Genomic DNA, 18,595 nt, shown 5'->3' with positions numbered 1-18,595 from the left:
TGTTAAACAGAACTGTTGGTTTGGGCAATAGTTTTCAATATGAATTATGACAAAGCTAAGTCAAATCTGGTTCATTTGAGCATTCTGAAGAGCACGGGAGATGGCAAGCGTCTCAAACTATCCAAAATAGCTGTGATTTACAACCAAATATTTAGACCAAGTTTGGTGTTGATCTGAATGAAAGCAGACTGTCAGCAGGAAGGCTTCCAGGATGAGCTCATTATTGGGACAGTGCACAGTAACAGGTGCTGAGACAAGTGGTGAAGAGAGGATATACGAGGATAACATTTAAGGGCTGATGACAATTAAAGGGTCACATTTGGAGGACAAAAGTTGTGAATGGCTCTGGAAAGGCAGAGAAAGAATATCCTAACCCTTTTGCAACCTTTGCCAGGATTGAAGGGACAGGGAGTTGACCAAAAAAAAACGAACAAGGGAAAAAATAACAGGACTAGTCCTGCATTAGTTGTGTGATGGCTGTGGAGGTGCTGTTGCATTAGGTGCTTGCTGCCTCCAAGTCGGCACACCCATAAACCAAAGCTACAGCTGAAAAGGTAGATCCTCATTTAAGCTGCAGCTGATGCCCCAGTCACTGGAATTTCAGCTAAGTAGTAATCGAGGGTTGATACCATTAAACCTCACTAAGCACGCTTGCAACCAAGTAGAAGATTTTCAGGGTATTTTACAGTGGTATTAGTTCACAAAATGCTGAAGCTTATTTCAATTCAGCTGATTTGTTTGATTGCAATGGCGAAGAGAGTATGTCCTGTGGAGAAGTACACCATCACTGTCAGCAGCTTTCAAGCTTCAACATTAATCTACTCACATGTCAAGATCCCAAAGTGCAGCCACCTTAATCTCTCACTCAAATTATTTGCTTTGTCTTTTGATGTTGAATACCAGCTGTATTGATTTATTTGAAAGTTTTTTTTATTGACTACAATGTATTGGCTCAGCTATTTTCAATATTCAAGAAAAAACAAATCCATTTTATTCTAATGTGCAGTTTGAGTCAAGACAAGACTTCAATGATCACTATTTATCCTATTATTTAGATGAGGTAGTTCCGCTTGATTCAAAGCACTTCCCAAACTCCTGCTTGGAAAGTCTCACTCCTCTTCCAATTCCTGTCCCTGTCTACTTCCAATTCTTTCAGATCTTCCTGTGTCAGTTCTTGTTAACGCACCTTTATCTACTGAGTTTTCCACTGGTCTCTGATATCCAATCTATTGTCACATTTGGAAATGGTGCTGGTCTGTCCTGCACACTGCTAATATCATGGTCAGAAGTTTAATTAAGTTGTTCTGTCTTTTGGAAATCGAGCCTTTGTCAGATTGTAATAATTGCTTCAGTTGGTAATCTGATGTAGCTTTCACTGTTGTAGTAATCACTGATGTAGTTTTGCTGGATCTGACACACTGGCAAGTTTATTGGCCTCCCTTCATCAATGTCCTCACAAAGGCTACCTTGGCCTTTGCTGAGTTACATCATTACTGATTAGTCATTCTATTAGCCTTCAGATCCCACAGACACATTTGTGATTCAAAGCTTCCAATTTATTCTCATCAGTCTTTGGGCTTGACACTTCACATAAGTACTACAGGAATACATAATCTAATTTTAGCATTGATTCTAGTGTACTTGTTCAATCAAATCTTATTCAATTTATTGAGGCCATTGCTAGTTTATCCTGCATGAGGCTGTGCTGCAATTTGAGCCTCTTTCTCTAGTTACCTTGACTATCTCAACGCCAGTACTAATTAAATGACAAAACAAATAAGGTAAACAGGTCATTCATATTATTGTTGAAATTCCAGCATTTTCCTTAGTATTTATGTCAATGTACAGAAATTCACTGTCGGAGAATCATAACTTGTGATCCTTAAGGTGTCTTTTCTTAATATGGTGCAGGAGAACATTCGCTCCATTCGATTCTATTCCAGCTCTCAGCAGAACAATACCATCAGTGCTATTCCCCGTCTCCTTTTCCCCCTGCGCTCTGCAACTTATTGGTATTGGAATTGGTTTGTTATTGTTATCTATACCAAGGTACAGTGAAAAACTTTTTTGCTTTACCATTCGTACAGATCAATTCATTACACAGTGCATTGAGGTAGTACAGAGTAAAAACAATAACAGAATACAGAGTAAAGTGTCACAGCTACAGGGAAATGCATTGCAGGTAGACAATAAGGTGCAAGGTCATTCAAGGTAGATTGTGAGGTTAAGAGTCCATGTCATCGTATAAGGTCAATGCTATTCAATAGTCTTATCACAGTGGGATAGAACCTGTCCTTGAGCCTGGTGGTATGTGCCCTCAGGCTCCTGTATCTTCTGTCTGATGGGAGAGCAGAGAAGAGAGAATGACCCTGGTGGGTGGGGGTCTTTGATTATGCCGGCTGCTTCACCAAGGCAGCAAGAGGTATAGACAGAGCCCCTTACAAGCCCATCAACTCCCCTTTCATCCTTTCCTTGACTGCATATATAAGGGGTGATCTATCGTGGCCAATTATCAAACCAGTGCATGTGGGGACGTGGGAGGAAACCAGAACACACAGTCACAGGGAGAACGTGCAAACTCCACTGCACACAGCACCCAAGGTCAGGGTCAAACCTGGGCTTCTGCAACTGGGATGCAGCAGAGCTAATTGCTGTGCCACCATGTTCTGAAGGTCAGGCAGTTCAACATTTTATAGCACAGCAAGCAGAAGTAGATTTTAATTTAAGAATGTTTTTAAGAAGCGGACTTTCTTCCTCATCGTTCATGAGAGGCAGTGATTGTGTGGATAGTCAGAGGCTTTTCTCCAGGGCTGAAAGGGTGGCCACAAGAGGACACAGGTTTAAGGTGCTGGGGAGTAGGTACAGAGGAGATGTCAGGGGTAAGTTTTTTAATCAGAGAGTGGTGAGAGCATGGAATGGGCTGCCAGCAACGGTGGTGGAGGTGGATACGATAGGGTCGTTTAAGAGACTTTTGGATAGGTACATGGAGCTTAGAAAAATAGAGGGCTATGGGTAAGCCTAGTAATTTCTCAGGTAGGGACATGTTCAGCACAGCTTTGTGGGCCGAAGGGCCTGAACTGTGCTGTAGGTTTTGTATGTTTCTATGTAGGGGCAAAACATAAACAAGTGGGAATGCCTAAATAAATTCAAATGGTTGTAGCTACTTATCATAGCTAAAATCAAACCTTGATGCACTTGACCACTTGTAAGTAAGAATGCTTGGCTGTACAATAACATTTCCAGACTGGAAAACATAATTCAGCTACTGTGCTAGTTTAAACATATGCCCCTGCATCAAACATTCAACTCATTTAATGTCTGTGCTGATCTGGGCTTTTGAGTAAATGAAATTACATCGAGGCCTGAATTAACTATGCCATTTGAGACAGATGACTGTCCAATGAAGCTTTAACTCCATAAGGGATTGTTCAAAGTGAATTACAAGCTTGTAATTCAATTGCGAGGTTCACAAAGTCAAAAACTACAACAGCAAAGATGTCTTCTTTACAAACATCTGAACCTTTCAATTAGATTATCATTTTACTTAATGATGGTTGTTCTTGTCCAAACTGCATAAGATTTAGAACTTTCTGATCAAATGGGCTTTGCTGATGTGGAAACTATTTGATTAGTGTAAGGTGGTTGAGACAATGACACGAGGACTATATGTGTCACAACTGACCTGGTGATAGAATTGGACCAAATGTATGTAATGATTTTTAAATAGTAGGTTCACAATTCATGCCATTTGAAACACAATTCCAGTTTATCAGAGTATAAATTTAATAGCATCACAGTGAAAACTTTTTACTTCACCTACAATGCCAAATCGCAGCGCAATTACTAACTGCATTGTATGATAGTGCAGTGGATAACTTACTGGTCTAACCTCCAGCGATCCAGAGACATGAGTACGAATCCCACCAGGGTGGCTGTGGAATTTAAATCCAAGTAATTAAATGAAAATCTGGTGACTATAAAACTATTGGATTGTTGCAAAACCCAGCAGTATGCTAATGAATGTATTCCACTGTTATTTGTTAACAGAGGGATGTGTTGACTATGAGAGAGGAAGAATCCTCCTGATTTCCTTTCTTAATATATTTTCAGGATCTGGGCATTGCTGGCAAGGCCAGTATTATTGCCCCTCCCTCATTGCCTTTGAGAAAGTGATAATTCATCATCTTCTTGAATAGCTGCTGTCCTTCTGGTGAAGGTACAACATGGGAGGGCATAGAGTGATGGAGTCGAGAAGTTGTACAGCATAGAAACAGGCCCTTCGGCCCACGGCAGGCAGCCTGGGTGGCAGTGAAGCGACAGCGCCGCTGACAGTGCAGCACTCTCTCAGCGCCACATGGGAGTGGCAGACTAGAAACATGTACACAAATTAGAGAGAGAGAGAGAGAGATAGAGAGAGAGAGAGAGAGAGAGAGAGAGAGAGAGGAGAGAGAGAGAGAGAGAGAGAGAGAGAGAGAGACCTGAGTCCCAGCTGAGTTGCGAAAGTGTAGCAGTGGGCTGGAGAAGCTCAGGATTGAAGTTCCAGTGATCGAGGACAAGGAACAAAGGAATATAAAGGTGCCTTACCTCATTCGTGGGTCATAAACCCCAGCAGCAAAGCCAGACATAGGACGGTACAGCACAGGAACAGGTCCTTCGACCCACGATGTCTGCGTCGACCAAGATGCCAAATGAAACTGAACATATCTGTCTGCACATGATCCGTATCCTTCCAGTCTTGCAACGTTCATGTACCCCTTAAACACCACCATCGTATCTGCTCCCACCACCACCCCTGGCACCGTGTTCTAGGCACCTACCACTCTCTGTGCAAAAAAACTTGCCTCGCACTTCTCCCTTAAACTTTCCCCCTCTCACCTTAAAGCTACGTCCTTTAGTATTTGACATTTCAACCCTGGGGAAAAACCCTGACTGTCTACCCTATCTATGTCTCTTATAATTTTATAAACTTCTATCAGGTCTCCCCTCAACCTCCAACACTCCAGAGAAAACAAGTTTCTCCAATCTGCCCTTACGGCTAATACCCTCTAATCCAGGCAGCCCCCTGGTGCACCATCTCAAAAGCCTCCACATCCTTCCTGTAATGGGGCAACCAGAACTGCACACAATACTCCAAGTGCGGCCTAACCAAAGTTTTATACAGCTGCAACATGACTTCCTGACTCTTGTACTCAATGCCCCAACCGATGAAGGCAAGCATGGCGTATGCCTTCTTTATCACCCTATCTACTTGTGTTGGCACTTCCAGGGTGCTATGGACTTGGACCCCAAGATCCCTCTGTACATCAATGTTCTTCAGGGTCCTGCCTATCCCTAACTACCTTCTGAACTGAGTGCTTTGGTGTTCCATGTCAGAGGGCAGATAAAAGTCAATGGTATTGATGGTAGTCTGGAGTCACAAAAAGGCCAGGTCAGGTAAAGGACATCAGAATTTCTTCCCTAAAAGAGTATGAGTGAACCAAATGGATCCTTACAATAATCTAGTAGTTTTGAGATCTCTAACATTAATGCTAATTGGTCTGTGTTAGTGAGCCAACTGGTCCGGAATGAATCAAGAGGTGAGGAGCAATCTGGGAAGATCAATAAAAATTTAAGATCAAAGAGTCATTGAAATGTTATGGCATAGAATGAGGCTATTTAGCTAAGTCTATGTCAACTCCTAATGGAGCAACACACAAAGTGCTGGAGGAACTCAGTGGGTCAGGCAGCATCTATGGAGGGAAATGGATGGTCGACGTTTTGGGTCGAGACCCTTCATCTGAACTCACCTGCAGTCTCTTGCTTCTCCTAATGAAGTAATCCCATCAGTCCCATCCCTTGCTCTCCTATAATTCCTTTTGAGGCCCTGATTGATTCTGGTTGCACAATCCTCACAGGCAGTGAGTTCCAGATGATAACTACTCTCCACTCCACCCTGTCGACCCTGCCCAAAACTTTAAATCTGTAAATTCAATTCAATGCAATTCTGATTGGCTGCAGGGGCTTGGTAAAAACAGAAACCTTTATAACTCTGACGGAAAATAGGCAATTATAATATGGAGTGCCAGCAGGTAACTGCACAAATATCCATTTTATTTTTGGTTTTACTTTGTATTTTCTGTCTCTGCATCCTTTATAAAGCTGTCCACAATTGCTTGTGTGTGAGATATGGGAATAGCACCTTGTCCTTTTCCTCTTGTATTTCAGTGCGGATGACGTGTATTATTTTGACAGCAGTTGGACAGAAAAGTCTGGTTCAAACCTGCCGGAGAATTTAATGAACCTGTTTCACTGGAGAACAGTCCTGCGTACGACAGCAACACTCTCGTTGCTGGCAACACCTTTTACTCAAAACTCAGACGAGGGAATGGTTGTTAACATTTTCTACCAGGCTCAGTATTTACATCTGATCAGGAACTTACTGTCAAAGAAATGTTTAAGCTCTCCAGCATCAGATCACGAAGGCACAGGAACCAAACTAGAAAATTATTCTCCTGGAAAATTTCTGCCTAGCATAACTTGTATCTCAAAATGGTGTTTGTGGAATAAAAGTCAGCCTGAAGTTCTTCCCAGATTAATATCCACCAGAAATGTTCTGCAATTAATAAGGAAAGAGACACAATTTATATACGATGCACAACCGTGTGATTCAGCAGAAGTTGGACATCCTGGTCCATGGGTAGGCTGTGGTCGGAGGTTCAGAAGGAATCCCCTAGGGTTCAGCCAATCACAGGTTAACCTTGCCATAAGTGGGTCCTCTGCCTGGTCGCTGCACTCCATAAGAAGTCATGTTTAAGTTCAAGTTTGTTGCCACAGGTTTGCATACTCAGGGTATAAATGCCATGAAAGTTAGCTTTTTGCAGTAGCAGCACGGTACATTACATACACGACAGACATAACATAAATTTAAATTAATATAAATTATACAAAACTTACACAACAAAATAGACATTAGTAGAACATAGAACATAGAACACGACAGCACAGTCAGGCCCTTCGGCCCACCGCGTTGTGCCGACATTTTATCCTGCTCTAAGATCTATCTAACCCTTCCCTCCCACATACCCTCCTATTTTTCTATCATTCATGTATCTATCTAAGAGTCTCTTAAATGTCCCTAATGTATCTGCCCCACAACCTCTGCCAACAGTGCGTTCCATGCACCCACCACTCTCTGTGTAAAAAAACTTACCCCTGACATCCCCCTTATACCTTCCTCCAATCACCTTAAAATTATGTCGCCCTTGTGTTAGCCATTGTCGTCCTGGGAAAAAGTCTCTGACTGTCCACTGAAGTGCAAGCTGAGAGAGAGAAAAAGGAGTATAGTACAAGGTGGGGTTTTTCAGGTGGGTTCAAGAACCTGATGGCCGTGGGGAAGAAGCTGTTGTTGAAACCTTGAGGTGGTGGGTCTTCAGGCTCCTGTACCTCCTGCCTGATGGCAACATCGAGAAGAGGGCACGGCCCGGATGGTGGGGGTCCAAGGCTGGAGTCTGACTGCCTTATCCTTGAGAGTCAGCTTCTGTGATCCTGCAGCAGCCAAATCTGGTGTGGGATATCTTGGATTATCCGTCCACTCGGATAGGGACCACTGACTGGGAGTTTAGGAAGAAGAAAGTTATTTATCTTTTGCTAAGTTTGCTTTAGTTTCATGATTTTATTTACTAATACTTTAATGTGTTTTAAATCAATTTTATTTGTTGTGTTGAATTAATACTTTTATCGTTTCATACTTTTCTTCTCAGGCAGTCACTTGGGATTGAAGATAATTTACTTAACTTCCTTCTGCTCCAGTCTTGTGGGTTCTGAGGTGGCTGATGAGTCCCAGGTGGGAATGGCAGACTGAGGCGGGGGTGGCGGAGAGGGTGGACAGGTGGGTAGTCTGAGGTGGTACGCTCCTTCCAACACTTATGGTGGGTCTCTGTGTGCTCCTGATGCAGCTTCCTGGTTCTCAATACCAAGCTGAATGCTCCTTCTCCACATGGAGCAGTCCCAGGCCACAGATTTCCAGGAGTCAATGTAGGAGCGGTGGTTTTCCTCCATGGAATTTTGAGCACATCTGGAATCTCTTTCTTTCTCTGCCCGGTAATCTCACCCTTGCACTTTATTTGTCTACCTACACTGTACTTTCTCTGTAACTGTAACACTATATTCTGCATTACATTTTCCTTTTTACTACCTTGATGTACATATGTTTGGAATGATCTGTCTGGATGACAAAAGCTTTTCACTGTGTCTCAGTACATGTGACAATAATAAATCAATACCAATGCTGGCTTTGATGGGTGAGGCGGAGGGGTCAAGTGGGGGAATGAGGTTCTGCTGAAGGGTGTTCTAGGGGCTAGACCTCAGGGATGTGCCATTTGAGGCCTAGTTGCCAATGAAGCCTTGCTGTGCCTCACCAACAGACTCTGGTATTGGTATTGGTTTATTATTGTCACTTGTACTGAGGTACAGTGAAAAGCTTGTCTTGCAAACCGATCGTACAGGTCATTCATTACACAGTGCAGTTACATTGGGTTAGTACAAAGTGCATTGATGTAGTACAGGTAAAAACAATAACGGTACAGAGTAAAGTGTCACAGCTACAGGAGAAAGTGCAGTGCAATAAGGTGCAAGGGTCACAACAAGGTAGATCGTGGAGGTCAAGAGTCCATCTCATTGTATAGGGAACCGTTCAATAGTCTTATCACAGTGGGGCAAGAAGCTGTCCTTAAGTCTGGTGGTACGTGCCCTCAGGTTCCTGTATCTTCTACCGATGGAAGAGGAGAGAAGAGAGAATGATGCGGGTGGGTGGGGCCTTTGATTATGCTGGCTGCTTCACCAAGGCAGTGAGAGGTAAAGACAGAGTCCATGGAGGGGAGGCTGGTTTCTGTGATGTGCTGGGCTGTGTCCACAACTCTTTGAAGTTTCTTGCGGTCCTGGGCAGAGCAGTTGCCATACCAAGCCATGATACATCAAGATAGGATGCTTTCTCTGGTGCATCAGTAAAAGTTGGTGAGAGTCAAAGGGGACAAATCAAATTTCTTTAGCCTCCTGAGGAAGTAGAGGTGCTGGTGAGCTTTCTTGGCTGGGGCATCTACGTGATTTGAGCAGGACAAGCTGTTGGTGATGTTCACACCCAGGAACTTGAAGCTCTCAACCCTCTCGACCTCAGCACCATTGATGTAGACAGGTGCATGTACACCGCCCCGCTTTCCTGAAGTCAATGACCAGCTCTTTTGTTGACATTGAGGGAAAGGTTGTTGTCATGACACCATGTCACTAAGCTCTCTATCTCCTTCCTGTACACAGACTGGCATGCTCAAGGTGATTGGACCACAGATCCATGCCAGGCTAGTATGGGTGTTGTGAAAATGCAAGTGGAGGGGAGTGTGATGAGTCTGCTCTGCGAGCTTCATTAACTCTCTTGCTTCCAGTAGACGGAGTGACTGAGAGGGTAGGAGTGGTCAAGTGATTGAAGCAAAAAGAATTGCCCGTAACAGTGAAGGAATAGTGGGAGGGGGAGCGGAATTCTCTCTGTGACAATCACAGACAGTTTGAGCTTTCTCTCCTAAATTCCTCCTAGCCTTTGGCAATTTACATACCTCCTTATTAGATGTCCGCGCCACTGATAATTTAAAGAATCGTGTAATTTAGAGATCAAGTTGGTCAAGGTGTTCTGGGAAGCTTTGTGTAAAAGAAAGGAGGGAGAGCGTGCTCGGGGAATTGGCTCTCCTCTTCTTCTATCTGCAGCCTCCCCAGACAGTGGAAGCCATGGTACATTCTTGACATCTGCAACAGGAACAAGTTATTCAAAGGAATAATCTGAAGCATCCTGCTGGGTGCGGTGTGAAAGCTACCTGTGCCTGGTCTGAATTCTAATACATTTCTTAAAGTGGCTAATGCTCTCCATTCAGACGGACTCTCTGGTCCATACACCTCAGACTTTTCTTGCTTACCATCCAGGCTTTGAGAAAAAAAAACGATTATTTTTCTCACCTCTACTTCCTAAGTTCTCTTCCACTGGCTGAACATGTTGTCCTGATAGAGGTGGCGGATGGTGGGGTTGCCAAGTTAGGATCTGAGGGTGGTTGGGAGCGGGAGACTTGTTCTCTGATGCTGGCAGGGAGGGAGACATCTGCTTGAAGAACCAGAAGGGAGCAGAGATTGGTTGGTAGTGCCAGGCCTTGTTCAGTGGGAACCAACCTCTGCCCCTCAACACTGTAATATCCTGACTTCCCAGACCAGAGACTGACCGTGAAAATCCAGAGCTGTAATGGGGGAGAGCTGCACTGTTTGTTGAATGACAATCAATGCAGTTAAACACCCAGGTAGATGTGAAAATGATTTGAAGAGGTTCTTCCTCAACTCCCTCACCATCGTCAGCACAGATGATCTGATCGTTACGTAGTTTGTGGGATCTTGTTGTGCACAGATTATCGAACAATTCCAGTGTCAAAGGAGGATCGACAAGAGACCAAACTTCTCTGAGGTTTTATGAAAGGTAGAGATGTCAGTGGAGCGAAGGGAAAGAAGGGTAAGGTTCATGAACCTTGAAAGATTTAACCCTGTTATCCAATTCCATTTCAACCATCCTGTAAACAGAAACCAGTGTTTTAATAACCTCACCAGGTTTGTGAAGGTCAATGAAGTCAGGAATGCCCAGGCATTAACAGAGCTAATGTTAGAGGAAATAGAAACAGAAAATGATGGAAATGGTCAGTTTTTGTGGAGAGAGGAACAGAGTTAACACCTCAGGTCATGACCATCGGGAGTATCTGCAGGAGGCGCGGCCTCAAGAAGGCAACATCCATCATCAAAGGTCCCCACCATCTGGGCCGTGCCATCTTCTCGCAGCTACCATCAAGGCAGGAGGTGCAGAAGCCTGAAGTCCCACATCACCAGGTTCAGGAACAGCTACTTCCCTTCAACCATTCGGTTCTTGAACCAGTGTGCACAACCCTAATCACTACCTCAGTATAGCAACACCATGACTGCTTTGTACCACAATGAAACTTTGTTTTTTCTTATACTAATTGTGTTCTTTCTTGTAAAGATTATGTATAATTCATGTTTAATTTATGTTTTTCTTGTGAATGCTGCTTATCTGATGCTATTGTGCCTACATGTACTTGTGCAGATTACAATGAACCCAACTTTATCTTTGACCTTTCATCGAAATGACAACCATGATGAAATATCATTGGCCTGAAACAGTAACTCTCTTTCTACCCCCACAGGTGACCTTTGAGTATTTTCATTTTCTGTTTTCCTTTTAGATTTCTGGCATCTGCAGTCATTTTGCTTTTCGACATCCTCATATCTCCCTTCTGCACCCTATTCAGTGCTATCACCTCTCTCCTGTATGTACAGCAGCAGGAGAGAATGCCCAGTAAGAATCCGTTCTTCTTTTATCCATAAATTCAATTTTCAAGCAAAGGTCAGCACGTGCCTTTTGACGTCGAGATCTTTGCATCTTTTAGTGTCGCAATAATTTTCAGGTGCTAACCTTTCTCCCATCCTCTATACACAGTCTACAACTGTTGATGTCATCTCCGCAACAGCAGCTGTGGTTATGGGCAGTAAGTCATGCATAAATCATGTGTGGCAAAGCCTGACCTCTACATGTATGAGCAAGTCAAGGCATCAGAGCAGCTAAATTGGTAAATTGGTTTATTACTGTCACATGTACCAAGATACAGTGAAACACTGTCTTGCATACCGTTCATATGGATCAATTCATTACACAGTTCATTGAGGTAGTATAAGGGAAAATAATACAGAATGCAGAATAATGTGTTACAACTACAGAGAAAGTGCAGTGCAGGTAGACAATAAGGTGCAAGGACATAATGAGATAGATTGTGAGATCAAGAGTCCATCTTAGCATACTAGGGAACCTTTCAATAGTCTTATAACAACGGGATAGAAGCTGTCCTTGAGCCTGGTGGTATGTGCTTTCAGGCTTTTGTATCTTCTGCATCCTGGGAATGGATTCCCACTGGATTCCTGCTGGGCATTCTATTCTTATAGGACAGATTCAGGAGAAGGTCTCGATACATTATTATGACTTGTGTCTTTATCAATGACTGAATGAGCCTGTTGAAGTTGTTAAGTTGTCTGAAGAAAATATCTGCTTGAAATGTTCATTTAAGGTTCCAACAAATGACACAATAACAGAGTGGTGACAATGGAAGTTCTGCAGAGGGGGAAACTATCACCACTCTTCACCAGCAGCAGATTAATTCTCCGTCCCACTTCCATCCTGACCTCTCACACCTCCGCATCCCCCACTGTTCAAACAAAGTGCATCGTAAGCTCGTCGAACAGCAGCTCATCTCTCAGATCGGCACTTTCAGACTCAACACTGAGTTCAACTACAATAAAAACAAGAAATACTGGAAGTCCTCAGCAGGTCAGGCAGTGTCTGTGGAGAGAGAAACAACTAAAGTTTCAGTTTCGGAACCCTTCATCAGAAATAGTCCTGGGCTATTAATGTTAAATGTTCTGGTGAAGGGTCTCCAGACTGAAAGGTAAATTGTTTCTCTTTCCACAGATGCTGAGGACAGAGGCCACATACCTGCTGAGGACTTCCAGTATTTCCTGAAGTTATTTCAGATTTCCAGTATCTGCAGATTTTTCTTCATTTTTATTAACTGTATTGAACAATTTCAGAACATCAGCCATCGCAGCGTTGTCTCTCACACCCCCAGAATTCGCCAGGTTTTTGGAAAAACAAAACAACTGCAGCCGCAGGACATCTGAGATTAAAAGAGAAAATGCTGGAAACACTCTGCAGGTCAGGCAGTATTTGTGGAGAGAGAAAACAGGGTTCTTCTGGTAACTTTACATTTCGCGTTTATCCTCCAATCTTCACCTCCCAAAGGCATATCATTTGTTATTCACAGACTTAACTTCCTCTTCCAGCCAACACCACCACCACTACTTGCATTACTCAGGAAAAATCTGTCCATTTCTGACCTTTCCTACTGCTGGTGAAAGGTCTCAAGTTCACATTCAAATCCAAGTTCAAGTTCATTGTCACAGGCATACGTACCCAGGGTATAAATGCCATGAAAAGCAGCTTTTTGCAGCAGCAGCACAGAACGTTAGAAACACAAGTTAACATAAACTTAAATTAACATAAATTATACATCACAAACTAAATATAACAACATTAGTGCAAGTTCTAGAGAGCAAAAAAGAAACATAGTCCGAGGTAGTGTTCAGTTTTCAGATCAGTTCAGGAACCTGACGCAGTGGGGAAGAAGCTGTTGTCGACCTTGAGGTGTGAGTCTTCAGGCTCCTGTACCTCCTGCCTGATGGCAGCATCGAGAAAATAGAAACAGTACAGCACAGAACAGGCCCTTCGGCCCACAATTGTTGTGCCTGACATAGCTAATCCCTCCTACCTACAGAATGCCCATATCCCTCTATTTTCCTCTCATTCATGTGCAAGAAGGCATGGCCCAGATGGTGGGGTCACTGATGATGGATGTCGCCCTTCCTGAGACATCGCCTCCTGTAGATATCCTCGATGGTGGGGGGAGCTGTGCCTGTGATGGAGCTGGCCTGAGTCCCACCACTCTCTGTAGCCTGTTGCATTCCTGTGCATTGGAGTTTCCATACAGGTCATAATGCAACCATTTAGAATGCTTTCCACTGTACATCTGTAGATGTTAACTCTGCCCAGTAGAAGCTACCTGATCTGCTGAGAATTTCCAGCACTTTCTGTTTTAACTCACTGCATGGTCCAACACAGAACAGTGTCAGATACTCAATTGAATAGGCAAGCGTTATATGATTCATGTAAGGAATTAACGGAGGGAAGGAACAATAAGGTCAATAGGATTGATGAGATGTTCTTCCCCCGATGTGCTCAGGAGAAGTGTTGGACAAAACAATGACACTAACTGGTGTTGAAAGAGCACAGTTGAATTGTGAAAGGTAACAGCTCCAGCAAGCATCAGAAAAATAAATGAGAGTGTGATCGGAGTGAGCACTTACTATTTTATTTCCATTCAATCCAATTCTGACTAGCCCTTGCAGTTGCCAGGGTCCTGGCAGCTCTGCGCACCTCCTGCTATTGGTGCCAGTGTAACAATTAACATTAGTCAGTGACCAGTATCCCAAGTTATTCTCATTGCTTTCACTTTAGCTTAGATCGTCAGAACAGCACTGAAAGCAAAACAGTTTGCATCAATGTGCCAGGTTAAAGGGCTTTCACAGAGGACTGAGGAGGGGAGCAGTTACATCCCAGAACAAGGAATCAAGTTAATCTTTGCTGCTCCTACATCCCCCACTGGCTTGGGGTTGATCGGTATGCAAGACAAGATTTTCACTGTACGTCAGTACAAATGACAATAATAAACCAATACCAGTACCAATACCAAGTGGGTGGTGTACATGCACCTGTCTACATCAATGGTACTGAGGTCAAGGGGGTTGAGAGCTTCAAGTTCCTTGGAGTGAACATCACCAATAGCCTGTCCTGGTCTAACCACGTAGACGCCAAGGCCAAGAAAACTCACCAGTGCCTCTACTTCCTCAGGAGGCTAAAGAAATTTGGCATGTCCCCTTTGACACCTCACCAACTTTATTGATGCACCATAGAAGGCATCCTATCTGGATGCATCATGGCTTGGTACGGCACACTGCTCTGCCCAGGACCACAAGAAACTGCAGAGAGTTGTGGACACAGCCCAACACATCACGGAACCAGCGTCCCCTCATGGACTCTGTCTTTACCTCTCACTGTCTCGGTGAAGCAGCCAGCATAATCAAAGACTTCACCCACCCGGGTCATTCTCTCTTCTCTCCTCTCCCATCAGGCAGAAGATACAGGAGCCTGAGGGCACATACCACCAGGCTCAAGGACAGCTTCTATCCCACTGTGATAAGACTATTGAACGGTTCCCTTATACGATGAGATGGACTCTTGACCTCACAATTTACCTTGTTATGACCTTGCACCCTTATTGTCTACCTGCATTGCACTTCCTCTGTAGCTGTGACACTTTTACTCTGTATTCTGTTGTTGTTTTTACCCTGTACTATCTCAATGCACTGTGTAATGAATTGATCTGTACGAACGGTATGCAAGACAAGTTTTTCACTCTACCTCGGTACAAGTTACAATAACACATCAATACCAATACCAATTGTTCTGACAGCTAGAAGAGACTTGATGGGCCAAATGGCCTTGTTCTCTGTGATAAGAAAAATATATGTAATATAAAAATAATCTTGCAACCAAAACACCTTCTGTCCATCCATGGTCATGAAGAACCTTGCCACTAGTTCACTGAAGTCCTTCAGGGAAGGTAATTACTATCCTTCCCCTGTCTGACTTATATGTGACACCAGACCCACCACTGTGGTTGACTCTTAACTGACTCTTCAGGGGCAATTGGGCACAGACAGCAAATGTTAGCAGTTGACGTCAAGAGAAGTTTTTCAGTGAATTTGCCTCTAACTCTGACTAAATCTTTTCAAGTCCTACACCATTATTTGGAATTCAATCTGTAAACCCTGCCAGAAGTTAAACAAATATCAACATCCACACCTCGTGAATAAATACATGAATAAAAATCCTATATTTCCACCCAAGTGCTTGGCACTGTCCATGACTTTATGTATGTAAATTCCAAATTAAGTGTCAACTGCAAAACAAGAGCTTAATGTGTAGAATTCAACCTTACTGTCAAGTCTCAGGTTAGGCTGGAAGAGACAAAGAAAACTTTTTCCACCTACCTTCATTTTTATTTTCATTGATCTTTCCAAATGAATATTTATATAATTTATTAGTTCTATGTTTGGTTAATTCTTGTTTTTATGTCTTTTACTTTCTTATTTATTTCTGTAGCACCAATATTTGAATGACATCTCGGTTAATTTTCTGTGACGTTGGATTTTGAATTGTGGTCTCAGGTTCTCGGCAGTTACCTGTGACATTCTGTGTGCATGCACTGATGTCAAGTGAGGTTTCTTTAATATGATGATCATGATCATCAGCTGCTTCTTATTTCATCTGCTGCTGATCCACGGGCATTTGCGAGAAGTTAAATCTTCACTCTTGTCAAGTCCTGCACCATTATTCGGAATTCATGCTGTAAACCCAGCCAGAAGGCGCTTCAGATTTAAAATCTCTGAAATGCATTTTAAGGTCTGAAAAATCCAGCATGCTTCTGTCAAACATTTCCAAACTATAGACAAAACCTGTATTTCAATTTTGGGAAAAGCAAGTAAATTTATTGTTCCGTTAATTTATTGCCAGTGTAAAGGAAGGTATTCAGGTGGGGAGTTAAGTTCCTCGGATTTTTTTTTAGTGAACTTAAATGGTAGAATCTATCTTCAATTTTTAACAATCTCCCTGCCGCTTAGCTCTGTTTTAGAATGTTATAGAACTTTTCTCTGTATGGAGCAAAATTTGGATTTCACTTGTGGCATTGCATTGTACCATAAAAACAGAAATGGCAGCATCATGCATATAAGGAACATTCTCATATCACAGAATCATAGAAAATTGTATGGGCCCATCACATCTGTACTGATCGTCAGTCACATTTCAAAATAGTTCAAAGACTCTGACGGTGGAGAGCTGTCAAGAGGCCATTGGGGTGGCCGGGGTTGTGCCTCAGGATCCGTGGCTTGAGGCTGAGTCACCACTTGTGGCTAGCTTCATTTTGCATGATGACCATGAATCCTTGAGCTGTGCAAGGCCACAAAAGGCTAATGTGTCGTGGGACATCTCTGGGGGGTGGGGGGGAAGTGGCGTCAGCTGCTGGGCTGGATCATGATAGAGTCATACAGCACAGAAACAGGCCCTTCGGCCCAACTGGTCCATGCCGACCAAGATTCCCATCTAAGGTAGTCCGATTTGCCCACCTTTGGCCCATATCCCTCTAAACCTTTCCTATCCATGTACCTGTCCGAGTACCTTTTAAATGTTGTTAATGTACCTGCCTCAACCACTTCCTCTGGCAGCTCATTCATATAAAGACCACCCTCTGGGTGAAATAGTTACCCCTCAGGATCCTAATAAATCTCTCCCCTCTCACCCTAAACCCTGGGAAACAGAACGTGTACATTCAACCTATCTATACCCTTCATAATTTTATACACCTCTATAAGATCACCTTTCATTCTCCTATGCTCCAATGAAAAATGTCCCAACCTGCCCAACTTCTCTCCATAACTCGGTCCCTCGAGTCCTGGCAACATCCTTGTAAATCTCCTCTGCGCTCTTTCCAGCTTAGTGGCATCTTTCCTATAGCAGAGTGACCAAAACTGAACACAATATTCCAAATGCGGCCTCACCAATGTCTTGTACAATTGCAACATAACGTCCCAATTTCCATACTCAATGCCCTGACTGATGAAGGCCAGTGTGCCAAATGCTCTCTTCACTACCCTGTCTACCTGCAACATCAGCTAGATGCCAGATACCATCGAACTCTTTAATTTGTTTTAAATGATTAACACTTTCGAAGGTTCTTGAAATATTTTGAAACATTCATGGCTTTCAACTGCTTTAACATTAAGCCATCCAGCAACATGTGAAACCAGGGTGTGTGAATTAACCAACATGTGGAGATGTGACTTAATCAAGGGGTGTGCTTTGTCTAGCAATGTGGTTTAACAAGGATGTATGTCTTAAGTAGAAGTTGTGACTTAGTCAGACTTAATTTGGATGTGTGGGTCTGTGTTAACCAGATGGCGAGGTTTAACCAGCTGAGCAGGGCTGAATCAGACAGGTGTGGCTTAATTAGGATGTGGTTTAACCAGGGGTTTATGCCTTAAGTAGAGGCTGTGGCTAAAGTCAGGGTGTATGGCTTAACTTAGAATGTATGGGCGTGGCTTAATAAGGGTCATGGCTTAACCAATGGCCGTGGCTTTGTCAGGGGCTGTAGCTTGACCAGGGGCCATGGCTTGGTCAGGGGTGTGGTGTTACCAATGGCCGTGGCTTTGTCAGGGGCTGTAGCTTGACCAGGGGCATGGCTTGGTCAGGGGTGTGGTGTTACCAAGGGGTGTGGCTTGGACAGGGGGTGTGGTTTTACCCAGTGGTGTGGCTTGGCAAGGGATGTAGTGTTACCAAGAGTGTGGCTTGGTGAGTGGTGTAGTGTTACCAAGTTGGTGGCTTGGTGAGGGGTGTGGTGTTACCAAGAGTGTGGCTTGGTCAGGAGATGTGGTTTTACCAAGAGTATGGCTTAGTCAGGGGTGTGGTGTTACCAAGGGGTGTGGCTTGGACAGGGGGTGTGGTTACCAAGGGGTGTGGCTTGGACAGGGGGTGTAGTTTTACCAAGAGTGTGGCTTAGTCAGGAGTGTGGTGTTGCCAAGGGTGTGGCTTGGTGAGTGGTGTAGTGTTACCAAGTTGGTGGCTTGGTGAGGAGTGTGGTGTTACCAAGGTGGTGGCTTGGTCAGGGTGTGTGACTTAGCCAGATATCAAAGTTTGATCAGCCATTTTGAAGGTGGACTGACTCTGGTCCCGACACTTATGATCCACTTGTTACTGTGAACCTCTCTGAAACAGATGTTACTGTCTTCATTCTGCACAATCCACTGGGAGGACAATGCAAGAACATGAAGAAATTGAAGCAGGAATCTAGCTCTGGCTGTT

This window comes from Pristis pectinata, chromosome 22, assembly GCF_009764475.1.
Source record: "Pristis pectinata isolate sPriPec2 chromosome 22, sPriPec2.1.pri, whole genome shotgun sequence".
NCBI lineage: Eukaryota > Metazoa > Chordata > Chondrichthyes > Rhinopristiformes > Pristidae > Pristis > Pristis pectinata.
The sequence above is the reverse complement of the archived record's forward strand: the minus strand, read 5'-3'. Positions refer to the sequence as shown.